Here is a 27,478-nt window from a genome sequence, read left to right as displayed (position 1 = left end):
TCTGCCAAAAGGATACTCCCTTTAACTTTGCCATGTATAGCTCCAAGACACATAAACATTTCCACTTCAGAATTTTCTACTCTTCAGAAAGAGCAAACAGTCTTTTTTTTCCTCCCCTTCACCTAAGTTCCACATTAGTGAAATGCCAGAGCCATCTCACTATCTGATGCTCATCTCTTTGTGTCGTATTTATTCAAGGATTCTAGCTCAGGTTCTCTCACTATGTCCTCTTTTTCACTGAACTTTAGGTTTATTATCTGTAAACTGTCCTTCAAGATCAAGCACACAACCATCCAAATACCAAAGGATCCTTACTAGATTCAGATTCTAGGAGTTCCTCATATAATCCATGTGTTGTCCTACTACCAGTGTTGGGGACATTAAATGGCTGCATGCTTTGAGGGTTTTTCATAATTAAAAAAAAAATCACAGTAATAAATGCAAATATTTCTTAAAGTTGTTCTACAAGGCTTATAATGAAAACCAGAAGTTTCTGGTTCCCTGATTTCTGCTCCTGGGGCAGCCACTTTCTTCTGGTATTTATCTCTATCTTTCTAAGTAATATGCCTCTAATATTATTTCTTGAATTTTCACTTTTAGTTATTACTTGTGGTAGTCAGCCTCCAAATAGCTCCCAACTCATCCCTGCCTTCTGGTATTCATGTTGTGCAGGTCCCTCCCACAATGTCTCAGGGCTGGTCTGTGTGACTGATGGAACGTAGCAGAAGTGATGATGGGATGTCACGTTAAGGCTAGGTCATAAAACACACTGCAAATTCCTCTAATTGTCTCTCCTGGATCACATGCTCTCAGGGAAGCCAGATAACAACATATCCTGAGAGGCCCAGATGACTGCAGCCCAAGGTGACACCTGGACTGTAACCTCATGAGAGCTTCTCAAATCCTGCTTCTGAATTCCTGACCCACAGAAACTGTGAGATAATAAATATCTGTTATTTTAAGTCACTAAGTTTTGGGGTAATTTGTTATGTGGCAAAATATAACTATTAGGTTACATATTTAATTCTTATGATGGAAGATTAGGATTTTGCTCTGACATGCGCTCTTCACATACTACTTCATACTACTTCACATACGATCTCCATTTTCCCATAGAATTATGCCAAATTTTGGTCAAATTAACATTAAGAATTGCATTATTAGATCTATGTGAATACTATTTGTAGACAAGCCAGGATGTATACTATGATTACATTTCTTTGTTGGTATAATTTCTGTTTTCCCTGAAGATAATAATAAAGTGTAAAACTCCCTTTAATATGTTCCATCAGGTACCCTATCAGTTTGTTCTTGTGACATCCATACTGGGACTCTGTCTTTCTGGGAATTCCTTTCCCCTTGCCTATATTGGAACTCCTGTTTCCTGGATCCCATTTAGTCCTCTTCTTTGTTATTCCCTTGTTCTGGTGAAAAGTGTCTTCTAGCAGAGCTTCCTAAGAAAGGGTGTACTATAAGCTGTTTTTAACTCACAGCACTTCTTTCACGATATGTGTGGGCTTTGTTCTCACACCAACCAATTCTCCAACTTTCCAGACACCAATTGGTATCCTACAATTTAATTCAAATCTGACACTAACCACATAGAGCTAGTGCAGACCCCACAGGTTAAGGACTCAGTCCCACCAGACTGCCCCTGCTTCAGATGCTAACTGGGCCACTCATACTTCTGACCCATCAGCTAGACGGTCAGGGTGGGGGAGGTGTCCCCAAAACCTCCTCTTCAGGTTTGATAATTTGCTAGAATGGGATTTTTCTGTAGGCATGACTGATTAACTCATTGGTGATCAACTCAATCTCCAGCCCCTCTCCCCTCCCCAGAGGCAGAGAGGTGGTGCTGAAAGTTCCAACCCTCTGATTACATGGTTGGTTCTTCTGGCAACCAGACCCCAACCTGAAGCTATCTAGGGGCCCACACAGAGTTACCTCATTAGTGTAAACTTAGCTGACTTCTCCTCTTACCCCTATCACTCAGAAAATTCCAAGGTTTTTAGAAGCTCTTGTGTCAGGAACTGAGAACAAAGGGCAAATATTACAACAAAAGATGGTCTTATTACCCCTACTACTCAGGAAGTTATAATGATTTTAGGAGCTCTGTGCCAGGAATCAGGGACAAAGACCAAAAACATATTTCTTATTATATCACAATATCAGAGGGCATATGCACAAAATGTCTGAAAATGTCTTTATTATCCTTAAACTTGGGTGATAGTTTAGCTGGCTATAAAATTCTAGGTTGAGAATATTTTTTTTCTATCAGAATTTTTTGGTTTTTTGCCATGCCATGTGGCTTGCGGGATCTTAGTTCCCCAACCAGGAATTGAACCCACACTCTCGGCAGTGAAAGCAAGGAGTCCTAACCACTGGACCGCCAGGGAATTCACCTCTGTCAGAATTTTGAAGGTATTGTTCCATTGTCTTCTAGTTTGTGGCTTTTTTTTTTTTTTTTTGCTGTACACGGGCCTCTCACTGTTGCGGCCTCTCCTGTGGTGGAGCACAGGCTCCGGACGCACAGGCTCAGCGGCCATGGCTCACAGGCCCAGCCACTCCACGGCATGTGGGATCTTCCCGGACCGGGGCACGAACCCGTGTTCCCTGCATCGGCAGGCGGACTCTCAACCACTGCACCACCAGGGAAGCCCTAGTTTGTGGCTTTTGAGCAAGCTAATGCCATTTTGAATACTAACATTATATGACTATTCTCTCTAGAGGCTTTTGGGACTTTCTCTTTATCCTCAGAGATCTGCAATTTCACAGGGCTGTAAGTTGGAGTTGGTTTTCTTTCATTCACTGTGCTGTACCAATCTATAGATATGATTTTAGTTCTGAAAACATCTTTTCATACTATTTCTTTGATAATTTCCTCCTCTCTACTGTTTATTTCTTCTCAAATTTCCATTCGTCAGGTGTTAGACCTCTTGGAATGATCCTCTATAATTTATTTTATCTGTTCTCCCCATTTCCATCTCTTTCATTTGGTTTATCTTCTGGGAGTTGTCTTTAACATTACCTTTCAATATTTCTGTGTTGTATTTTTCATACTTGCTATAATATTTTTAATTCCTTTTTTTTGGGGGGTGGCATGACATGTGGCATGTGGGATCCTAGTTCCTCGACCAGGGGTCGAACCCGTGCCCCCAACATTGGGAGCACAGAGTCTCACCACTGGACTGCCGGGGAAGTCATCATATTTTTAATTTCTAGGAGGTCTTGTCTTCTGGAGGTTCTTTTTTTTTTTTAAAGAATCTAGTTCATCTTTTATGCATGCAATATTTTCTCTAATCTCTCTCAAGATTTTATAGTTAAAATCTTTCCTTCTTCTTCTCCCTGATTTTACTGTTTCCTGAGGTTTTTTTCACCTCCATTTGATTTGGACTTTTTTTCCCCAAGGAACTGTTTAGAGTTTCAGAACAGTACTTTTTATTTTATTTTATTTTTTGGCCATGCGGCATGTGGGATCCCAGTTCCCCAAACAGGGATGGAACCCGCGCCCTCTGCATTGGAAGTGCAGTCTTAACCACTGGACCGCCAGGGAGGTCCCCTGGACTCTGTCTTTTATGTTCTTTAAATGTCTCATGACACTTGGCTATCTGCTCATACTTTTAGAAGCTGTTTGAAAGCTCTGTGTAGGGGAGCTAAGCTTGCCAACTGATGGGCTTCACATTACGGTGATCAGGCAAGAAGAATCTGTCATTTTATTGAGGATCCCCAAAAGTAGACAGTATCGCTAAGACTTTTTCTCTGGGATTAAATTTATCAGAGGAGGATCTTTCAGTCTCTTGCATGACAGCACCTGCCTGCAGATACTCTGAAAACTGAGAAAGGGGAATGGTCCTATTAATCACTATATAGAACTTTGTCTTAAAGCCCCTATTTTCAGTTTTGCTCCATATTCCATCTCATCTTCTGTGCTTGGTGTGTCTCTGGTTCAATATCTAAGACTAAAATATCTGTCTCCTGAGAGAGTAGAGGAGGGGTTGTAGGCATCTAAATGCTTTTCACATAGACTTTCGACTAATCTTCCTGTTTCCAATATTTGGTTTCTCCGATTCTGGAGCTATTCCAGGGCTCTGCATTACAAATCCTCTTTGTTAGTTCCCCCCCACCACTCCCTGCCAAAGCAGGCACCTTCAGTTCCTCTGGCCCACTAAGTTAATCACACTTGCTTCCTGGCTTCAACATTCCGTTGACCTCTCATTTGCCGATCTCTCTTTTCCCTCTTACTATCATTTTAATGGGATTGCAGGAGGAAATGAGGGCAAAATGTGCATTCAGTTTGCTGTGTTACACTGCTATGCATTTATTTTCCATCTACAAAGTAAACAGAAGACAAAAGAACAAGCTCTATGTGCACGAACTAGGTGACCTGATTTCCCAAAAAAGCTCAGCTAAAGAGAAGACAGGCCTATCTTGGGATATGCTAGGCAGATTACATCTGAATTCTCTGTTCAGTTAAGGGGAACAACTAATTTGTCTTTAACTAGAAGAGTGAGACCAAGATGGGAAAGGGTCTGGAAGCTACATCTTACGAGGAATGGCTAAAGGATAGGTAATTTAGGGATGACTATAGCTGTCCTCAAAGACTAGAAGGGCTATCACGTGGATGAGGGCAGATCTGCAAGGTACAAGGAGGCACATTTTAGTTCATCACAAAGAATAACAGCTTATTACCTAAGAACGTTTAGGGAAGTCCTTCACTGATTCTAAAACTATTAAGGGACCTTCCAATTCTACAATCCTAGGATAATACACTTTTGTGAAAAGCTTAAAAAAAAACCCAAATACTCTCACTGTACTCTTAGTTAAAAAAAAGAAAATGAGATGATCATTTATGAAGTTCCTTTGGCTAAGTACCCATTACACATATTTTCTCATTTTAGTCCTCACGGCAACCCTCTGCATTAAGTAGCTATTGTGAATTCCATTTTATAGATGATGAAACCAAGATTTAGAATTAACTTGCCCCAGTTAAGTAGCTATTATGTGAAAGGAAATTATACTTGAGTTGTTTACTGGTGGAGTTTGAGAGGGACCCAGTAAATAACACACCCCTCCCAGCTCAAGTTCTCAGCCAACTGGGAAATTTTTAGAATTAAAAAATAAACTAACACACATAATAAAAGTATACAGAATTAAATACACACAGGTGAATGAAAGTAAAACTGGGCAAATCTGAATAAGAGTAGCTGATTGTGTCAATGTCAATATTCTGCTTGTGATGCTGTACTATAATTTTGCAAGATATTACAACTGAGGGAAACTGGGCAAAGGGTACATGGGAATCTCACTGTTAATATTTCTTAACTGCATGTGAATCTACAATTATCTCAAAATAAAAAGTTCCCTAAAAAAAAAAAGGGACAAATGGGAAATCCAAATGATAAATCTAATATTGTAAACTACAGCTTATACAGGAGTACAGTGTGTTCCCTATTTTAACATCTTGAATTACACAGGTCCACGCAAAGGCTACTTTCTCCACTGATCTTCAATTACACACTGTTACTGCAAATCTCCTCCCTTTTCCATCCCTAAGGTGGCAAAGAAATGTGAACTGTTGCTACAGAATTTAGGAAAAAATAATCAATAAGCAACATATAATTGATTGGTCAGAAAAGTTAAGGCTATTTGGCATATACCTCTACCTTTAATCACATTTTGCTATACCTACCTTTAAACAAACAATATTACAAATATTAATAAAACAATATTATAATCATAAAGTATTAGCAATGCAATTGAATCAGACAGTAAATTAAATGAATTTAATTAAATGTTAGTGAATTAAATGGAATCAGATAGTAAAGTATTGGGAAGACCCAGGTTCAAAGTACAAGATAGGAGGGAAGGAAAGAAACGAATCTATGGTATCATGAAACACTCTGAACTGAAAGAGCTAAACTCACAAACACACATGTGGAAGTTACCCAGGTGGGATCAAGATATTAGGTACACAACACACCTCTACTGCCCGTGCTCACAGGACCACTTATTACGTGTGTAGCAGCACCAGCCACTTAATCACTGTGGGATGATTTGCAATGACCAGCATCTGTGGAGCAAATTAGGGGCAATCACAAGATTTCCTAGGTATACACAATACTGCCAAATTTGCTTCTAAGAAAAAAAAAAATCAATTCAAACTGGAATGCCCAAACCACTTCCACTAAAACTGCAGCAAAGACTGAGCATTCTTGCCACTTAGCTTCTACAAAGAGTGGACACAGAGCCTTTTCCTGAGCAGTGGTGGTCCACCAGACAGGTGGTGTGGCATCAACATTGGAGTTAGAAGGCCCTCACCAGTTATGTTACCTCAGACGCGTCCCCTCCAAGTTTGGCTTCCCAACTAAAAAAGTGAGACCGTTCCTATTCATCTGACTTCTCAAGTGTATTTGAGAAGATCTAATTTAAGAATGGTTGATATGAACATCATTTGACCAAATGACCAGGGACACTCCAAATTCCTGAAGCTCCAATGGGAAAAAAGTATTGTCCTGTGCAGACCAAGCTAATGTTGCTGTCAATCCTGGGTCTTGTTTGGAGGGATGGATCTGTGCTGATTTGTCCTAGCCTGGGCACCAATGGGAATAATTCAAGGGCACTTTTGCAAACAACAGAAGTGCTCCATAATGGTGAACAGATAAATAAATAAATGCCTGGATGGATGGGCTTTGGACCAGAGTGCTACTTAGCTTGTTCTGAGAGGGGCCTCAGCATTGCAACTTTGGTCTCGTTAAATTAAGTTATATACAATACATGTGAAAACACCCAGCACAGCGTCAGGCACTTAACAGAGATTTAAAAGTTTTTTGTTGCACCCAGCTGAGATCAACAGCCATGAAAGACCAAGATATAAATATCTGAAATCCTCTCAAGTTCAGTCTGATTAATAGAACCCTGGGAGAGAGATTAAATCTCTGAGTTTTAGGGCCAGCTCTACTACAGATACAAGCAAGCTGCCTAATTTTACCATATCTCAGCTCTCCAGGTTGGAATATAGGATTATTACTTACAGGGCGCACAGCAAGGAATATACTAGTTTAAAAAAACTTCTTAAAAGCAGCACCAAAAATACTGGAAAAAATATCACAATCAACCACTCTGTTAGGCATTATTAGAAAGTTCAGCATGGCGTCAAAGGTCAAAATACTTGCCAGTCTCTACCTGTGCCCACGCCAGAGGAGACAGAGAGCACAAGCCATATGATACATATAAACTGCACCGATTTCAAGGCCAGCTCTTCCTGTTCTGTATGACCCAGGCAAATCTCTTCCCTTTACCCCTGGGCCTCAGTTTCTTCATCTGTAAATAAAGGGCTTTAACTGGATCAGGGCTCTCAAAAGGTAGTAGTTGTGTTAACAGTAGCCTATCACGAATTCAGTAAAGCTTTCTTTTTAATCATGATGGAATCTACATGCATTTGAAAAGTAACTGTACATACACCTAAACGATATAATTTATCTGGCCCACAGATTGGTGCACATATAGATTTGAGGGTCCCCTGCAGTAATTGCAGAATCCCTGTAGCACAGAAACCCCTGCACCAGAGGTTCTTGGAGGTCCCTTCTAGTTAGTAGTGTCTGAGACCTTGACTGAGCAAAAGGAACCAGAAATCCTGAGCACCTCATGTCTACCTAAGTTTTGACTTGGTTTAAAACACACACACACACACACACCTCCTCCTCCTCCCATTTTCTTCCTTGGAAAGACTGGGAAATCTTCCATTCCTGACCCTGCCCTGGTGGTATCTTTGGATCAACAGGGATAGTGTAGCATGACACCACAAATTCTGTTCCCTATCACAGGCAGGCGAGGCGCAAGATTCAACCAGTTGCTTATTCAAGCAGGAAAAGCAGCAGGACAAAATCTGAGTTGGAAGTAATCTGAGACAGGTGTTCCCAAAGAAAGCAAAAGATATACCCAGAATTGATTTCTCTTTGACGGAAAACATTTTGATACTATTGCTCCTACCTTCAAGGAGCCCACAATGAACATAAATTAAACAATAAGTGAACAGTTAAGTGCCCTGCCTGCGCAGACAGAATACCCTTGGGATCAGTGGGGTTTAAGACTAAGCATTTAGGCAGTCACGAGATGCTGAAAGTGCATAAATAGTAATCCATAATTTTACTAAGGCACACATCATAAAGGCTATGAATCTTGTGTGTAAGAATGAGTCTGTAAAAATGAGTAGCGATGGGTTAATCTCTAAAATTCCTTTGGGCTATAAAGTCGATAATTAAGAGAGACAGTAAGTATATCATGGTAGATAAGAACATACTCAGGAACTAAATTGCCTGGGTTCAAATCTAGGTTTTGCCATTTACTAGCAGCGTAACTCTGGGCTACTTAGCTTCACTGTGCCTCAATTCACGAAATCTGCAAAAATGGGGTAAACAGTACCTCACTCATGGGGTTACTGTGAAGATTAAATTAGCATTTAATGCATGGCATTTAAAACAGTGCGTAGCACATATTAAGTGCTAAATAAGTGCTTGTTAAATTAAAAAAATGTCCTTAAATTGAGAACTTTACAGAATTCATTTTTAAGACCTTTAGAGAAAGGGTCGGCAAACCATGGTTATGGGCCAAAATCCGGCCTTCCTGCCTCTTGGTTTTTTGTGTGACCCATGAGCTAAGTGTAGTTTTTACATTTTTAAATGGTTGAAAAAAATCAACCCTAATGTTTCATGACATGCGAAAATTGTATAAAATCCAAATTTCAGTGTCCATATATAAAGTTTAATTGGAACACAGACATGCCCATACAATGGCAAAACTGAGCAGCTGTGATAGTGACCAACGGCCTGCAAAGCCAAAAATATTTACTATCTGCTTCTTTATAGAAAAAGTTTGCTGACCTCTGCTCTAGAGTCACAGGGAAGAAATATTATGAAGAGGGATGTGAACACATTCTCTAGAAAGAAGATGCTGATCACTTATCTAAGACCCCCCAACTCCCATTCTCCACCCACGTCACACCTGATTTTCTGCTGGTATTCACAGACTCCCCTGCCAAACCAGTATGATCTGTCTGCACTTTGTGGAATCCAACACTGAGATAAAGTGTCTTATACAACACTTGCTCCTTTTCAAAAGGAAGTGAGCTAAGGCATTCACTCTGGAGTCATGAATAGCCTGTAACCACCAAATGCCTTTTTTTTAAAACTTCAGTTTCTTTCTTTTTTTAAAAAAATTATTATTTATTTTCTTTATATTTTTGGCTGCATTGGGTCTTAGTTGCAACATGCGGGATCTTTGTTGAGGCATGCAGGATCTTTTGCTGCAGCATGTGGTCTCTTTGTTGCAGCACGTGGGCTTCTCTCTAGTTGTGGCCTGCGGGTTTTCTCTCTCTCGTTGAGGCATGCGATGGTGTGCAGGCTGAGTTGCCCCAGGGCATGTGGGATCTTAGTTCCCTGACCAGGGATCGAACCCGAGGTCCCCTGCATTGGAAGGCGGATTCTTTACCACTGGACCACCAGGGAAGTCCCTAAAACTTGAGTTTCTTTTTTTTTTTTTTCGGTACGTGGGCCTCTCACTGTTATGGCCTCTCCCCTTGTGGAGCACAGGCTCTGGACGCGCAGGCTCAGCGGCCATGGCTCACGGGCCCAGCTGCTCCGCGGCATGTGGGATCTTCCTGGACCGGGGCATGAACCCGTGTCCCCTGCATTGGCAAGCAGACTCTCAACCACTGCGCCACCAGGGAAGCCCAAAACTTCAGTTTCTTAATCATAGTTATACAATTATTCTTTCTCCAACCCCCCACCCCCATGGAGTTTCAATGCTAATTAGCCTCAGCAAATAATGCAGCCTTGTCCATCAGATACATAGGAGGTGGACTGCATGGAGATGCCTTGAAGCATCTGCCTTCCAACCTCAGGTATCAACCAATCCTCCACGTTATTCAGCGACCACCCAGCACAAAGCCAGCTCAGCCCACCTCTCCACGGCAACCAAAATCTTAACATGTGAGACAAGTAAGGCTACTCCATGTTAGAGATGGGAAGCTTCAGTCTCAAGAACTGTACTTTTCTGTTCTTACCTACTCCAGTGGACTTCAAACTCTTTGAGGTAATAAGGGTCTTGTACATCCCCTAAACAGTTCAGTAAATATTTATTGAAATTAAAATACCAACTCTATCCTTAATAGCTGCCCAGAAAAATCAACAATTCCCTGTGAAAATAAATTAACCCTGTAGACAAAAAGGCAGTTTCACTAAAAGTTATAGTCAAAATGGACTGCAGGTTCTTTCAGTTAAGTTTAGAAAAGGATATGGAAGACTGAGAAGGAGGCACTGTGACTTTTTTTCTACTCATTTCCTTCAAAATTTTCTTACATATATAAGTAGGCACAGTAAATCTTCAAATAACCACAACACTTGAGGGCTAGTACAACAATCTATTATTATTATTTACTATCAACTAGATATCATATGATCTCTATATAGCTATGTAGTATAAATATAGCTATTAATTATGTATTAATACTGCTATAATAATATATTAACCATGAATGATCTACAATAGTATGATGATGGTGATCTATTAACAGTTTTAGGTTACTTGAAGGTTAACAGAAGCTTAACCTTAACAGAAAAAGCTTAACAGAAAAAAGCTTAACAGAAAAAAGCTTAACAAAAAAGCTTAACAGAAAAAGAAGTCACATGATCCTCTCAATCAACGCAGAAAAAGCATATTACAAAATTCAACACCTATTCATGATAAACACTAGGAGTAGAGGGTAATTTCCTCAACTTGATAAAGAATGTCTACAAAAAAACTTTAGCTAACTTCATACTTACTGGTAAAAGACTGAATGCCCTCCCCTAAGATGAAGAAAAAGGCAAGAATGTCTACTCCTACCACTGCTATTTAACATAGTCCTGTAAGTTCCAGCCAGTGCAGTAAGGTAACAAAATGAAATAAAAGGAATACACATCAGAAAATAAGAAATAATACTATCCCTATCTGCCAATGACACGACAGTTTATGTCCAAAATCCAAAGCAATCTACCAACCCCCACCCCACACAGAAACACCAAACCCCACACAGAACTAACCTAGAACTAATGAGTGAGTTCAGCAAGGTCACAGTACATAAGGCTACAGGACACAATATTGACATAGAAAGTCAACTGTATTTCCACATACTATCTATTAACGCGTGTGAACCAGAATTTGAAATATAATTATATAATTGTTCAAAAAATTAAATACTTCAGTGTAAATCCAACAAGCTGATTTAGAGGACTTACATGCTACAAAATACTGATGAAAGACATCAAAGATCTAAATAAATGGAGAGACATACTGTGTCCAAGGATTACAAGACTCAACACAAAAAAGATGTCAATTCTCTGCAAACTGGTGTACAGATTTAATGCAATTCCTATCAAAATTCCAGCAAGATTATTTTTATAGATATAAAGATTATTCTCAAATTTATATGGAAAGGCAAAGGAACTAAAACAGCTAAAACAATTTTTAACAAAAATTAAGTGCAGGGCTTCCCTGGTGGCGCAGTGGTTGAGAATCTGCCTGCCTATGCAGGGGACACGGGTTCGAGCCCTGGTCTGGGAAGATCCCACATGCCGTGGAGCAACTAGGCCCGTGAGCCACAACTACTGAGCCTGCGCGTCTGGAGCCTGTGCTCCGCAACAAGAGAGGCCGCGATAGTGAGAGGCCCGCGCACCGCGATGAAGAGTGCCCCCGCTTGCCACAACTAGAGAAAGCCCTCACACAGAAACGAAGATCCAACACAGCCAAAAATAAAAATTAAAAAAAAAACACAAAAAAAAGCCTTTACTCTTCCTTTAAAAAAAAAAAAAAAATTAAGTGCAAATGGCCAATAAGCACATGAAAAGATGTTTAACATCATTAATCATCTGGGAAATACAAATCAAAACCACAATGAGACACCACTTCACACCACACTCGAGAGGATAGCTATTATCAAGGAAAAAAAAAAAAAGAAAAACCAAACAGGAAATAACAAGTGCTGGTGAAGATGTGGTGATATTGGAACCCTTGTGCACTGCTGGTGAGATGCAAAATGGTGTAGCCACTGTGCAAAGCAGTTTGGTGGTTTCTCAAAAAGTTAAACACAGAATAACAATATGACACAGCAATTCCACTCCTAGGTATGTATCCAAAAGAACTGAAAGCAGAGTCTCAAAGAGGTATTTCTACACCCATGTTCATAGCACCATTATTCACAGTAGCCAAAAGATGGAAACAACCCAAGTGCCCATCAACAGATGAACGGATAAACAAAACATGGTATATACATACAACAGATTATCATTCAGCCTTAAAAAGAATGAAATCAAGAAAGAAGCCACAGATTGGAAGAAAATATTTGTAAAACACATGTCTGATAAAGGACTGTTATTCAAAATATCCAAAAAATTCTTAAAATCCAACAAGAAAACACCTGAATTTAAAAATGGGCAAAAGACTAACAGAAATCTCACGAAAGAAGATACACAGTTGACAAATAAGCGTATTAAAGAAGCATATTAAGATACTCCACACCACGTCATCAGGGAAACGCAAATTAAAACAAAGAGGTAAAAATACACATCTACTAGAATGGCCAAAATCCAGAGCACTGACAACACCAAATGCTGACAAGGATGTGGAGCAACAGAAACTCTCATTCATCGCTGGTGGGAATGTAAAATGGTACAGCCACTTTGGAAGACAGTTTGGCACCTTCTGACAAAACTCAACATATTCTTATCATATAATCCAGCAATCACACTCCCTGGGATTTTCCCAAAGGAGTTAAAAATGTATGTCCACATAAAAATCTGCACATAAATGTTTATAGCAACTTTATTCATTACTGCTAAAACCTGGAATCAAACAAGATGTCCTTCAGTAGGTGAGTGGATAAATAAACTGTGGCACATCAGGTCAATGGAATATTTTTCAGCATTAAAAAGAAATGAGCTGGGACTTCCCTGGTGGCACAGTGGTTGAGAATCCGCCTGCCAATGCAGGGGACACGGGTTCGAGCCCTAGTCCAGGAAGATCCCACATGCCGCGGAGCAACGAAGCCCACGTGCCACAACTACTGAGCCTGCGCTCTAGAGCCCACGAGCCACAACTACTGAGCCCACGCGCCTAGACCCTGTGCTCTGAAACAAAAGAAGCCACTGCAATGAGAAGCCCACGCACCACAATGAAGAGTAGCCCCTGCTCGCTGCAACTAGAGAAAGCCTGTGCGCAGCAACAAAGACCCAATGCAGCCAAAAATAAATTTAAAAAAAAAGGAAATGAGCTATCAAGCCATGAAAAGACCGGGAGGAACCTTAAATGCATATTTAAGTGAAAGTAGCCAATCTTAAAAAGTTACATACTGTATGATTCCAACTACATGACATTCTGGAAAAGGCACAAGTATGGCGATAGTACAAGGATCACTGGTTGCCAGGGGTTAGGGAGGGATTAATAGGTGGAGCACAGATGACATTTAGGGCAGATTTTTAGGCACAGAATATGGTTTTTGATAAATGTATGACACATTTATCACAAAAGTGCGCCCTAATGTAAATTATGGACTTTGGGTGATAATGATGTCTCAATATAGGTTTATCGATTGTAACAAATGTACCGCTCCGGTGCAGGATACTGATAGTGGGGGAGGCTGTGTGTGCAGTGGGAACGGGGAGTGTATGGGAAATCTCTGTGTTCTGTTCATTTCTGCTGTGAACCTAAAGCTGCTCTAACAAAACAAAAGACTATTTTTTAAAAAAGGAATGATATTCTAATGCATACTACAACATACATGAACCCTGAAAACATTATACTAAGCCAAATAAATCAGGGACAAAAGGACAATATTTTATGATTCCAGTTATATGAAGGGTCTAGAATAGGGAAAATCATAGGGACAAAAAATAAAACAAAGGCTACCAGGGGCTGGAATAAGGGGCATTGAGGCATTATTGCTTAATGTTTATAGAGTTCTGCTTTGGGTGATGAAAAAGTTTTTACAAATAGATAGCAGTGATGGCTATACAACATTGTAAATACATTTAATGCCACTGAATTGTACAATTGAAAACAGTTACAATGGGGGAAAAAGGTAAAATAAAATAGTACAGTGGGAGGAGTAACTACCCATTTCACGATTTATTACACAGATGGCTAGAATAAGCAAAACTGTGCTGTACTGGCGCAGGAATAGGGACACTGACCAATGAAACAGAACAGAGAACCCAGAAGTAGCCCCACACAGGTACAGCCAACTGGTTTTCGACAAAGGTACACAACCATTTGTGTACCTTGAATGGAGGAAAGACAGTCTTTTCAGCAAATAAGACTGGAGCAATTGGACGTCTTTAAGCAAAAAAAGGAACTCTGACATAAACCTCAGTTTATACAAAAATTCACTGAAATCTGCCAGCAAGTGGGAAATAAAGGCAGGGTTTCTATCTTGCAACCTGGAAGAACTGTTTCTTCTTTGGGAAACCTCAGTTTTTGCTCTTAAGACCTTAGACTGATTGGATGAGGCCCATCACATTAAGGACGGTCACTTGCTTTACTCTAAGTCTACTATTTAAATGTTAATCACATCTAAAAAATATGTTCACAGCAACATCTAGACTGGTGTTTGATCAAACAACTGGGCACCAAAGCCCAGTCAAGCTGACACACAAAACTAACCATCGCACTCACATATGCTGGTAGGAATGTAAAATGGTACAGCTACTCAGGAAAGCAGTTTGGTGACTTCTTCTAAAACTGAAAATGAATTTACCATGTGGCACAGCAGTTGTAGTCTTGGGCATTTATCCCAGAGAAATGAACACCTACATTCATACAAAATCCTGTAAATGAATGTTCACAGCACCTTTATTCGTAATACGCCCAAACTGGAAAGAGCCTAAATGTTCTTCAATGGGTGAGTGGTTAAACAAAACGTGGTGCATCCATACCATGGACCACTACTCAGAACTATAAAGGGAAAAACTATCGACACAACAACTTGGATGGCCCTCAAATGCATTACACTGAGTGAAAAAAGCCAATCTCAAAGGTCAAATACTCTGTTTCCATTTATATAACACTCTTGAAATCAGAGATGGAGAACAAATTAGTGGTTGCTAGCGAATTAGAGATGGTGGGTGGGAGGGAGATGGGCCTGATGATAAAGGGGTAGCACAAGGGAGATCTCTGTGGTCATGGAATAGCTCTACATCATGGAAGTGGAGGTCACTGGTAACCTTGACGAGCAAATGGTGGTTGCCTGACAAAACGAACTTACCTATCCTCCTAAAACACGAGTCCCACCAAGGGAGCAATCTTTCATGTTTCCTGGAATAGTCTAGCAATTAACACTCAGTATATGTTAAATGAAGGAAGTTTCTGAATGAATCCACTCGATTTAAAATTGAGTCTGGTCGTGTCAGTCTCCATTTTGTTGAGCTCCCTACTGCCTGAGTCAGATCCAAATTCTAAACTGGCGCCAATTGACCCTAACCAGTTTTATTCCCCACCATGCCTCTCTTCCAAGCCTCTGCCAATTCCCTTGCATCGCTCTATTCCCTCTGCTTGGATCCTTATCCCTTACTTTTCTGCCTGGTGAATTATTCCTCATCCTTGAAGATCCAGCTCAAATGCTCCCTCCTGAGGGGCTAACCTGACTTCCAGGCAGTCAGCTCTCCCCTTCCTGTAGCACCTGGTACAAGCCTCTAGCACACAAGATACCACACTATGTTGTCCCTAATGAATGTCTCCACATCAAGGCTGAATATTCTTCCCATGGAAAGGAAGGATTGTATCCTAGCACTTAGTGCCTCATTCTCAAGTCTTCTTAATGAATCCTAAAACGATTTCATCTAAAAGGTAGCTCTCAGTCCTTCATCTGGGATAAAAGTAACAAAACTTCTATGAGTTTCACCTCTTCTTTTGAATCCTGGTCTTCTGGCTCAGGGCTGGTAGAACTAGTGGGAGGAAGGCACTGGCCCTTAACTACAGAAAGCGTAAAGAGTGTTACTCTCTAACCTTATCTGAAAATTTATTAGTTGAAGTAAAAGCCTCAAGGAAAAGATGATAAGGCTTGGGGCCAACTGGCGGAGGGCTTGCCTTCCAAACTAACAGTGCATTCTCAACCCTGGAAGAAATAAGCCACTCCACAGTTGTCTAGTTCAGGTGCATGTCTAACAAGGTGGCATGTAATGAAATGGGGTGTGGGCAGTGTCACTTCATCTTGAATGCTGGATAGCTTGCCTGCCAGCCCAGAACACGGTCAGAGGGATGCTCATCCATCCTACCCTACACAGAAATGTTTAGTCCTCACAAACCCATGGGGCCGGGAAACAGATGACAAGTACAATGAAACATACGGAATTGGTTTGGTCTGGGGTTTTGATGACATTTAAAGCACACTGTGTGAAACCCTCTGTGATAGAGCTTGTGTGTCTCTGCTTTAGGGCGCCCCACGGGGTAAGTGATTCAGGAAGGGGGTGAGGGAGGAAGTGGCTGACCAGCTAGCACTAAAAAAAGACCTGGGGCTATGGTCCCACAGAAAGAGCCAGTAAAGAGCTGGCTAAACACTCAGGCCTGTCCCCACATCTTCCAAACCCTCCCCTGGCTCACCCACGTCCAGCAAGGTAGAATGGGAGGTAAGTAGGAGACAGGAGGGAGGAGTCATCAGAAACCACTCAACATCTAACTGTACCAACCACATGTGATTTGCAAATGTTTCTTACCAGTTCAGACTCCTGACCATGAGAATTCAAGGAGTTCAGTCTGCATTCAACCCACCTCCCCAATCACACCTTCCACCTTGCTCCTCCATGTCTTACCTGTTCAAGAAACATCCTGCATATGCACTTTCATGCCTGGGCCCTTGAACAGGCTCTCCCCAGCATGGAATGCCTCTTCCTACCATATCTGTCTGTCAAAGTCCTATTCATCTTGCAAGGTACCAATCAGACACCATCCTCTCCATGAAACCATCACAAACCCTCTAAACTGGAAACAACTGCCGTCTCTCTGGTGTTCCCTCAGGCCTCTGGTGATACCGGGGCAGTTATGGAATTTATCACACTCTGCCTTGTCTCATAGTTAACTGATGGGTAGCTCTCTCTCTTACCAATCTTTAAATGCCAAAGATAGGGGCTGACGCCTACTCATAGCAGGGTGCCTCACGTACCTAGCAAAGCACCATGCACAGCTAAATGCACTTCAACAATATGTTGACTGAAGGAGCGTCTCGAACATAATGCCAGGGGCCCTTGAGGGTAATTCAGCAAACACTTTTCAACACCTGAAACATGCCAAGTACTGTGTTAACTAATGGATGCTTCACATGCTTCCAAAGCTCAACATCTAGAGGTGGAGAAAGACTCTCTAACACACCTACATTCTGCTCAGTATGCTAAGGGGGGTAGGTGCAAAGTGTTAAGGCAATGTTTCTCAAACTTTCAGGTGCACAGGACGTAAGAATCACCAGATTCTAGCTTAGTAGGTCCGACATCCTACATTTCTCACAGGCTCTCAGGCAATGCTGATGCAATGACAATACTCTGAGTAACGAGGGGTTAAAGTGGGAGAGGGAGAGATTAACTGCACCTGGAGGAATATGAGCAAACTGTCTTCAGAGAGATGGGATTTCACACAACAACTCTCCACTGTGATAGGGCAAAAGAAAGAAGATGGCACGGGTCTCTGCCCAACAGAAACACAGGTTGGCAGGGAGTCAGGCAAGCAAACTTTCAACCACAAGACAATGCTGAACAGACACAAATGCAAAGTGCTTTAGGAGAACAGAGGAAGGAGTGTGTTTGGCCACTTCTCTCCCCTTAAGAAGAGAAAACTACAAAAGGAGCTTTGAAGCATGGGTAGGACTCTGCTGGCCGAGGTGAGTGGGTACTCCAAGCCAAAGGAATACTAGAACAGAGCCCCAGAAGTTGGAGAACTTAGGTCCTTAGAGACAGCCAGCAGGCGGAGACTGTGGGCAACTAGGGGAGAAAGGCAGAGAGGGGCCAAGTCTGAAGGAAATGGACTATCAAGAACACAGGTGGAGGGCTTCCCCGGTGGTGCAGTGGTTAAGAATCCGCCTGCCAATTCAGGGGACATGGGTTCGAGCTCTGTTCTGGGAAGATCCCACATGCCGCGGAGCAACTAAGCCCGTGTGCCACAACTACTGAGCCTGTGCTCTAGAGCCTGTGAGCCACAACTACTGAGCCCACATGCCACAGCTACTGAAGCCCGCGCACCTAAAGCCCGTGCTCCACAACAAGAGAAGCCACCGCAATGAGAAACCTGCACACTGCAACAAAGAGTAACCCCCGCTCATCACAACTAGAGAAAGCCCGCGCACAGCAACGAAGAACTAACACAGCCAAAAATAAATTAATTTATAAAAAAGAACACAGGTGGAGATCCTAGAAAATTCATCCAGAGTGGCAGTCGACACCAACAGAACATCCTTAAGCTTCTCCATCTTATACCTCACAGAAGGCAGTGACAGATTTCTGTGAGCAGCTTAGAATAATCAGAGATTCAGTTAAATCAGCAGTCCTTCCATTAATCCTACAGAAAACCAGCCAGTGGCTGCTGCTCCTGCACTGCCACTACCCCATGGCTCTTCCCAGATGTCTTGCTGACTTAAAGTGATAGCCTATGGACATGTGGAAAAAAAGGCAAGCTTGGGTTTCCCTGGTGGCACAGTGGTTGGGAGTCCGCCTGCCGATGCAGGGGATACGGGTTCGTGCCCCGGTCCAGGAAGATCCCACATGCCGTGGATTGGCTGGGCCCGTGAGCCATGGCCACTGAGCCTGCGCGTCCGGAGCCTGTGCTCCGCAATGGGAGAGGCCACAACAGTGAGAGGCCCGCATAACGCAAAAAAAAAAAAAAAAAAAAAAAAAAAAAAGGCAAGCTTTACCCAACATGGGTAGGACCACCTTTGAAAACCACTAAGAGCTGAGCAGCTCTGTTCTACTTCCTGCTCCCCTGACAAGTTTCTAACCTCTGATTTTCTCTGTGGTGTGGAAGAACAGACGTTCCTTCAACAACAAGCCAGAATTGGTCTCTCTTGCTCTGGCCATTACCATTATCTCTCCTGAACAGACAAGAAGGGGAAAGTGGAAACGATATTCTGTGCTTGCTTCATGAACTATGGAAAATGCATCCTACCTCTCTTAGATACACCCGTAAGACTCACCCTGCCCTGCCCTGATTCTTCATTTACTCATTCATAAATAAATAAATACTGTCTAGCTTCATTCATTCATTCATTCACTCACTCATTCAACAAGTATCTACTGAGCTGTACTGTACTGTGCAAGGAATTATGCTGGGCCTGGGGGCTACCTCTCCGACCTTGTGTCCTTCCACTTTTCTCCTGGGTCATGTTATTCTTATCACACCAGCTGCCTGCTATTTCCCCAAAATGCCAACTATGCTCCTGCTTCAGCTGTGCTGATTATTCCCTCTGCCTAGAATACTCTTCCCTCAGATACACTCATGGATCCCTCCTTCCCTTCCTTCAGGTCTCTACTTAGAGAGACTGGCTCTGGTCCCTCTGAGAAAACAGCACTCAGTCCCCTTATTATCCTTTATTTTTCTCCATAGTACGCATCACCACTGGACATTTTACATCTATTCATTTGTTTATTGTGTCGTCCTGTCCCCGACACCCCCAGGCTGGAAGGTAAGCTCACACTCACAGAGGTTCTGCCTACTCTGCTCGCTGCTGCAGCCCCAGCACTTAGGACAGTACTTGGCTCATGGAAGGCGCTGACATATCTGCTGATACACTGCTGAATGAGAATGAAAGGGAAGTCACTCAGAGCAGGAGAATAACATGATCAGAGCTGAAAAACAATCCCTTAGCTATACCAGAATCATCCCCTAAAGGGTTTATAAGAATTCTCAGCAAGTTGCTAGAGCTAAAGAAACCCCAGGTTAGGTAAAAGGTGAAGAGGGTCTGAATTAGGACAGTGGGTTACTGAGCACCTGTTATGCAGACACCTCAGTAAATGATTCAGTCACAGCCCCTGCTCTCACAGAGTTACAATACTGTAAATAATTATGTAACTGTCATTATGATAAATGCCACAAATACACCTAAAAGAGAGGGGACAAGCCAAAGCCAATCCTAGAGTTTCAATCCTACATGACTAGATGGGTGGTGTGCCATCCTTACACAAAGGGAACAAAAGAAGAGATTGTTGAGAAGGGAAAGAGGCTTCATTTTAGACTTAATGAGCATAAGGATCAATAGGACAAATGGAAATGCAGGTCTAGTGTTTAGGACCAAAATCAGCGGTTGGAGCAAAGATCTGAAAGTCATTTTTAACTTGTAAACTATGCCAACAAACCTTCAGTGGAAGACAGGATGGCATAGTATGTTTCGCTGATCCTCAGGATAGCTCTGTTAAAGGTTATATGACATTTAGATTTTACAAATCAGTACAGGAAAAATAAGCTTATAACATGTGTGCATCACTTAAATGTGTATCTCTTAGAAGTCAATTCCTTTTAAGTGACCACTTGAAGTGCAGCCACAGGGCTGAGCTAATAAAATGTGGCTCTTAACAGCTGAAGCAGCTTACTGCAAAAGCTAAAGAAGAAAGGTTTAGTATGAAATGTTTTTGATCAGTGGATCTGGATAGAGACAAATTCTGTTTTTAGTGTCTCTCCAATCACAAAGCACTATGAGCAATCTCATTTGCCCACTTGCTAACAAGTCTTCTTCAGCTTCTCCTTTTTTAATTGTAAAATATACATAAAATTTACCATTTAAACCATTTTTAAGTGTACAGTTCAGTGGCATTAAGTACATTCACGCTGTTGTACAACCATTACCACCATCCATCCCCAGAACTTCTTCATCTTCCGAAACTGAGATTCTGTACCCATTAAACACTAACTCCCGATTCCCTCCTTCTCCCAAGCACTGCGAAATCTCCATTCTACTTTTTATTTTTATGAATTTGACTTCTCTAGTTACCTCATTTAAGAAGAATCATATGATATTTGTCCTTCTGTGACTGGCTTATTTCAAAACTTAGAACAATGCCTTTAAGGTTCATCCATGTTGCAGTATGTGTCAGAATTTCCTTCCTTTTTAAGGCTGAATAATATTCCAGTGTATATATGGAACATTATTCCATTGTATGTGTGGAACAAAATGTACCACATTTTATCCATTCAACCACTGATGCAGTTTACCATTGGGCTGCTTCCATCTTTTGCATATTGTGAACAGCAATGCTATGAACATGCCTGCACAAATATCTGTTCTTGAGCTTATTTTCTAAAAAGCATTTTTGTGTTCTCATCAGATATGCAGCACACTGCCCAGACATGTTGGGCCATACCTGAACTACTGATCTACTTTGCCTGCCAAAAGCCCAAACTCTGGCCCTTACCTTCACGGCCCTGCACACAGCCGCTCAGGTCCACTGGAACACAGGAGCCATCACGGTCTCCTCTGGCCTGCCATTGTGCAAGCAGCTAAGCATCCTCAGCTTCAACTAAGACAGAAAGGGAGCACGGTGTCTTTAGTTAATGCTTTGGAATAGTCTGCCTCAAGCTTCAGCAGAGCTACAAGACTTTAAAGATGAGATGCAAAATATAACGGTGACTTCTCCTATGTCAGTTATTCAGTCACCGACCAGGACAGTCCCATGATCACCTGCGGTAAGCTGGAAAAAGAAAGTCTTTCACTTCTGGTTCACCTGTACTCTTTACCAAGAGAGGCTTCCGATTTCTGAAGTATACGCCGGGGCAATAAAGCAAGTGTAATCTACTCCAAAAACCTTAAACTTTACAAAGGCCATATCAGTATACAATATGGGTAAGGCAACGGGTCTGGCCCACACCTGTTTTTGTAAATAAAATTTTCCTGGAACACAGCCAGACCCATTCGTTTATGTACTGTGTACAGCTGCTCTAGTGGTATAACACCAGAGTTCAGTAGCTGCAACTGAAACTGTATGACCCACAAATCCTAAAATATTTACTATCTGGCTCTTTACAGAAAATGCTTGCCAACTCCTGGTTCACACATCTTGGTTCATTCTCTCTTGTCCCCACCTAGAAACAAGTAATGATGTGATCAGCTGTTTGGGTAGAAAAGGCCTAAACTGATGGTGGGGAAGCTGGCTGGTTTCTATGCCAAGGAGGCAATGTGAGTGCCAACAGTCAACAAACCAAAAGTAGGAAGGTAGATGCCATACTTGTAATTCAGGAGGGGCTACAGGAACACATCTTCGGAAAAACAATGTGGTCTCATTTTCCATCAACCAACCCACAAGCTGAACCAGGCATGGCCAAGGGGCAAACAATGGAATCTCATGCACAAAACAATAGAGGAACCACCTGCAGTAAGAAGCATCCCCAAACACAGGCTTCTTAAATTCACCCAACTGGCCGGCCAAGCTCCAGAAGCCTCAGGATGAATGCCATGAATGTTGCTCAGCTAGTAACTGATTTTCCAAGATACCTCTGTTGGGCTGCACACAGCAGGCAACATGGCCTGCTCTTGTCCAGATTTAAGACCAAAGAAAGAGCCCGGAGTCTGCAGCAACAGAGACATCAACGGTGTAATGGATGGGGGACCTTACATGTCTGAAGCAAGGTCCTGGAGCGACACCCCACCGTGTGCGGCAGACAGCGGGCAGGACAGGGTGGCAGTCTTCACTCCCACATGGAAGGGGAGATTACTAGTTATAGGGGAATTGATGTCTGGTGGGCTCATTAGTTACTACGGAAACCAGCAGAGGCGCACACCCCTCCTGGATCCTTTGATAAGAACAATCACCAGCTGGGGTGGGGAAAAGAGTGTAGGAAGGTCAGTCATACGAGTAGGGTACAGGTGAAGCAGGCACTGGCCGGGCAGGGGATATACAGAGAGCAAGAGAACAGCCATCTTGAGTGCCTTAACCATACAATCTCCAACCCTCTTTCCCCACCTACGTGTCAGGAAACATCAAACTCTCTCATTCATCTAATTGGTGTCCAAATTTAACAGCATCACCTACAACATAACTCCCAGAAAAAAGAGCAAAACTGACGTTTTGATGAATATGAATTCATATCACAAGTGCACAGTGTGATATGTGCGCATGTGCTCTAAAGGAGCACATTCTTGCCCTTAGTTTTAATTACTCATTAAAAAGAGGCAAGGCGGACTTCCCTGGTGGCGCAGTGGTTGAGAGTCCGCCTGCCTATGCAGGGGACGCAAGTTCGTGCCCTGGTCCGGGAAGATCCCACATGCCGCGGAGCGGCTAGGCCCGTGAGCCATGGCCGCTGAGCCTGCGCGTCCGGAACCTGTGCTCCACAATGGGAAAGGCCACACAGTGAGAGGCCCGCGTACCGCAAAAAAAAAAAAAAAAAAAAAAGAGGCAAGGCTGAAAATGAAACACAATTACCTGAAAAGAGACAGTAGAACAGTAGAAAGCCCCGGGAATGAGCAATATTCAGAGGCACAATATCTCCCAATACAGTGTCATTTCCAAATCGAAACAGTCAAAAATTCATATGTCCAGAAAACTAGCAGAAAAAGCCTGCATCTGTCTTCTCTCCTGAAATAGAACAGTGGTGTTGCATCTGGCCATACACATCACTGTCCTCCATGCTCACAGATGACACTGCAGATGGTGTTTGTTCCCTGCTCTGCTTTATACCATTAGCAGGGCAGGTGAGTAATCTGACAGAGGATGTAAAAGCAACGCTTCCACCAAACAGCTGTGTTGGATCTCAGATAATATAGCTTTGTGCCTTGGGCAATCCCTTAATATCACTAAGCCTCAGTGTTTTTTCACCTGTAAGATGGATGGCTTTGATAGAAGACCTCTATGGCTCCTTTTAATATGATTATTCTAGCTCTATAATTACACCCGTGTAACTCACCACACTACACATAACATAAAAATGGCATGCATCAACAAGTCCTTGCCTCACTTCCTGATACCCTTCTCCACCTACTCTTTCATCACAAAATCAGCATGACAGCAAATTAAGCAAGATTCCACACTCAAATGTGAGGCTCTTGAAGTCAGTTTCAGTGAAAATTGTGTACCTGGATTCAGTGGGGCAAAAGGAAATATTCTAATACTGTGCCTTTCACCCATGGAAAAGATATTTCCTTCTGAAGGCTAAATTCTCAGATCTGGGTTCAAAACTTTAGCAAGGGCCTTGGGAAAATGCTGGCAAGACTGATGCCAGCAGATCTTTGAGGAACCCTTTATTAGTGGTTGCAAAACAGAGTGTGTGTGTGTGTGTGTGTGTGTGTGTGTGTGTGTGTGTGTGTGTGTAGAGGAGGTTCCTGTCTCTTCTAAGCTTATGGGTCAGCGAATAGTATATATATGCGGTGATCCCATTCTGCTCTCACAAATAAAGAAAAAGAAAGGAGTAAGTGAGGAAAGAATAGAAATATAGGAATCTGGTGAGTCTAAATCTCATCACTAAGAGATTGTGGAGAACACGCATTGCATCTGGGGAGTCTGCCCAATTTGCTGGACCCAGATGAACATGACAGATGCGGCCTGAGCACTGGGCTCCTGGTAGCCCAGAGGAAAGGGGATGAAACCAACTGTTGGGAAGAGGAGATAAGAGCCTCTGTGACTGCAAACCTCTCTACCCAGACTAAGTCTTATGTTACAGGCTGCCAAGAAGTCTTGCACTACTATCCTTCTAACCTTTAAGATAAAATGATTTGCCAAGGAGAAAGACATGGGCTTTTCCTGATAAAAGAATAATACTCAGTTCTATTCATGTCCCAAGATCCAAAGATGGGCTCCAGGGGAACTGCTCTTATGACTGAATGCAAAAGTTTGCACATATGTAAGTATGTGCATTTTTCTGGGGAGAGAGTTCAGTGCTTTCAGTTTCTCAAAGAAGTTCCAGTCACCATAGATATAAAATGTGATTTTAAAAAATCCAATATATCAATATTACTCTTTTCTGTTATGCCTCTACTTAACTATCCAACAGGCACCTAAGGAATTTAAATTTCAAATATTTCCAAAAAGAAAATTAAGCGAGGTTCAAGAGTTGGCAGTGAATTTTGAGAAAGTGGCATGCTTGCTAATGCTGTCACACTCTCCCTAAAACTTGGAAAGACAGAAAAGGTGACATGTTGTTAAGGATGAGTACAATTGACCTGAGGTAGATTAATTCAAATGGTAGCAGCTGAAATCAGTTCAGTCACTGTCACTGATAGAAGAGGCAACAGGAGAGCAGGAAGGAACACCTGACCTGGAGTCCGGACACCAGGAGTCTAGCCTCTAGTTCTAGCTCTGCCCAATTTAATCTGTGACCTTGGATGAGTCCCCTCTTCCTCTAGGCTTGGTCCTCATCTGTAAAATGCAAGCTATGGAAGTAGATCAGTGCTTTGCAAATGCTTTTAAGGCAATGAACATAATGTTTAGATAAAACCATCTAGAATTAAACCCAGTCTAAAACGAATTCAAAATGGCAGGCAGAACACACGCATTTATCTTCACTTCCCCTTAATAGGAAATCTCATTAAGTTATTATTCATAAATATCTTCTACTTACTGAATATTTGCTACATGATTGTTTTAAGTGCATTAACTAGTGGAATCCTCAACACTCTTACTAGGTAGGTGATGATCCCCATTTTATAGATGAAGGAACTGAATCACCAGCATTTAAGGAACTTGTCCAAGTTTTCACTGCTAATAAGTGGCAGAGCCAGTATTCAAACCCAGGCGATCTAGCTCCAGTCTGTGTTGTGCTACCTCTCAGACTGACAATCAAGGAATAGCAAAGCTCCCAAGTACAAAGAAGCTGAGAGAACAGATTAGAAATGTCGCCATATTTTGGAAGATGAAAAGCAGACAAATGGATAGTAACTGACTTATATGGAGAATACTGAGTGCTCTAGATGGCAAGTCACTCCAGAGCACCCTCCAAAACTCAACTGTTGAAGATACAGGTTTCCTCTGAAGGTGTGAACATAAGGAAGGCTGTAAACAGGCAGTACTGGTTCCCTGCCCCAGGCAAGTGCCCCATCGCTGCCCCAGCAGAAGTCTGGAGGTTTATTCTCTGTACAGGATGAACCAGAGACTCCAGACTTGAGTAACCAGAGCACCAAGGAAGACATGAAGTGGTACTATTCAGGGGGATTAAGGGAAAGTCTGCATACGGAAGCAAGAGCTCCCAGTCCCCTCCCACCATCAGCTCCTAGAATAACAGCCAGGCTTACTCCATGTAGGCAGAAGCCTGAAGGAAGATCCATGGACTCTGAACATATCCCATAGAAAAGGACAGGTCCACCACCTTACAGGTGTGGCTCTCAGAATGTGGCCCGAGACCAGGAATAGTATCACTGTGGAAGTTATCAGAAATGTGAATTCTCAGGTCCATTCCAGACCTACTGAATAAGAAATTCTGGGGTGAACAATGTCTGAACAACTGTTTTTTAACAAGGCTGCCAGGTGATTCTAATGTCTGCTAAAGTTTGAGAACCACTGCCCCACTGGGAGGCCCACTAATCAATAAACCCACCCTACACCAAAAAGCTTCCAACCAGCTTTTCAGTTTCTATTTATTTGGAAGAAAGTCTGGAATCACCAGAAGTTTCAGGAAAGACTCTATCTTGAAAAAGAGAAACCGAGGGACTTCCCTGATGGTCCAGTGGTTGAGACTCTGTGCTGCCAGTGCAGAGGCCCCAGGTTCCATCCCTGGTCAGGGAACTAGATCCCACATGCCGCAACTAAGACCTGGCGCAGCCAAATATTAATTAATTAATTAATTAAAGAAAAAAAAAGAGAGACTGAAACAGATTTCACAGAGCAGCTCTAGGGAAGGGGAGTGAAATGAGGCAGAGCTTGGCTTGCTTGGCCTCTCTCTGGGCCCTACCATCACAGGGCATTGAACTACTCCTCAGGCTCCACAGAATAGTCAGAAAACCAATGAAGCAGAGCTTTCTACAGTCCTGTCCAGCTCTAGCCTATGCCTTTATACTGGTCCTTATGTCCCAGATCCTTGAAACTAATATAGCAATTTAGACAGACATTCTCAGCTGGAATCACTTCTGATAATTTACTTGTCCCTTTGAGTGAACAAAAAGTATTTCAATGGAAAAAAACACACAAGCATTTTTATGCTACGGGGTTGCTATACTTGAGATGTGCATTAAGTGCAGAGGCAAAATGCAATGATTTAACTTACGTAGTGTGACCATCTCACTCTAACATTCCCTATTTGCTTCTCTGTGTCGTATAAGCTTTCCCTGGCTTACCCTTACAGCCTAAATCTTAACCCAAAAATTCGCCCCCATTACTGCTTTTCACTAGTCTCTACTCACCCCAAGTGTTACTGCCACAACCAGATCATTCTTTTGTTTACAAATCTCTAGTAGCCTCGACATCTACTACCATGTAATCACCGTGGACAAAAAGCTCTCATTTATATTTACTTTCTCTGCTTCCTTCCAGCTCATTTTTCTCAAACCCTTTGGTTCCCC

At 42.2% G+C, this 27,478-nt stretch overlaps 1 protein-coding gene across 2 annotated transcripts in view; it reads right to left on the bottom strand.

The window, feature by feature from the left end:
- Window positions 1-27,478, bottom strand: part of KLHL18 (kelch like family member 18) — a 53,288-nt gene that overhangs the window by 24,195 nt on the left and 1,615 nt on the right. The window lies entirely within an intron of this gene.

This window comes from Stenella coeruleoalba (assembly GCF_951394435.1).
Source record: "Stenella coeruleoalba genome assembly, chromosome: 10".
NCBI lineage: Eukaryota > Metazoa > Chordata > Mammalia > Artiodactyla > Delphinidae > Stenella > Stenella coeruleoalba.
The sequence above is the reverse complement of the archived record's forward strand: the minus strand, read 5'-3'. Positions and strand labels throughout refer to the sequence as shown.